A 721-nucleotide genomic window follows, 5' to 3' on the forward strand; every position below is an offset into this window, starting at 1 on the left:
GTTTCATCTGAATCAGGAGAGTACAAATATGCACATATGAATACAACAGGCAGAAACAGTTCTAAACACATATATTGGTGTGTTTTAATGTGAGAGGACAACAGGAGATGGACCTTTTTACTGGAGGAAGCGTTATTATGGATTATGGACTATTTTGGCTTTAAGCAACGGTTTAAAGTTAAAACGCCTTAATCATGGATTTTTTTTTTCTTACAAACATGCATCTTTTCATTTCACAAGAAACAATTCATGTACTGGAGTGGTGTGGATTATTGTGATATTGTGATGTTTTTTCAGCTGTTTGGACTTTCATTCTGATGGAACCTCTTCATTGCAGAGGATCCATTGGTGAGCAAGTGAAGTAATGCTACATTTCTCCAAATCTGTTCAAATGAAGAAACAAACTTATATACATATTTGATGGCCTCAGGGTGAGTGAGCAAATTTTCATTTTTCAATGAAGTATTTCTTTAAAATAGGACTGAATATACCTGGCGGCCTAGTGTTTTGTTGTATTGCAAGTGAGTGTGTTACCAATTCTATTTGCTACAAGTATCAAGGATATCAAAGGGACAAACGGCAGTTTCATGGGACAGTATTGCATTTTATTGATGGCTGTTTTTTATTTCAACTGAACATTTTGTTGATAAATGTTATTTTTGGATGGAATAACACACTCTGCCCCTCCCACCTTTGTGCATGTTAGTCCTGTTGAAATGCA

This window comes from Sinocyclocheilus grahami, unplaced genomic scaffold (genome assembly GCF_001515645.1).
Source record: "Sinocyclocheilus grahami isolate Dianchi unplaced genomic scaffold, SAMN03320097.WGS_v1.1 scaffold17370.1, whole genome shotgun sequence".
In the NCBI taxonomy this organism is placed as follows: Eukaryota; Metazoa; Chordata; class Actinopteri; order Cypriniformes; family Cyprinidae; genus Sinocyclocheilus; species Sinocyclocheilus grahami.